Below are 294 nucleotides of genomic sequence, written 5' to 3' on the forward strand. Positions count from 1 at the left end.
AAAGTCGTGGTCGTTGGGTTAACACGCACGAACCTATGTGCGGATGTCTAGTATTTGTATACATGTACATTTTGAGTGTGTAAATCTGCGACGTAATATATATTGTGCATCAGCGTAAGAACGAGTGAAAAAATAATAGATAAAAAAGCCAGCCGTGCTAAGTAAAAGTGCGTTCCTGTGCGTACATGGGTGCTCAGAGGGTTGAAACTGACTCCACCTTCCTACTTGTTACCTGTTGCACCATGTGTCGTTTGTACAACCTTACGCTCTCCTCCTCCCCCCCCCCCAAAAAAA

This window comes from Penaeus monodon, chromosome 23 (genome assembly GCF_015228065.2).
Source record: "Penaeus monodon isolate SGIC_2016 chromosome 23, NSTDA_Pmon_1, whole genome shotgun sequence".
Lineage (NCBI taxonomy): Eukaryota > Metazoa > Arthropoda > Malacostraca > Decapoda > Penaeidae > Penaeus > Penaeus monodon.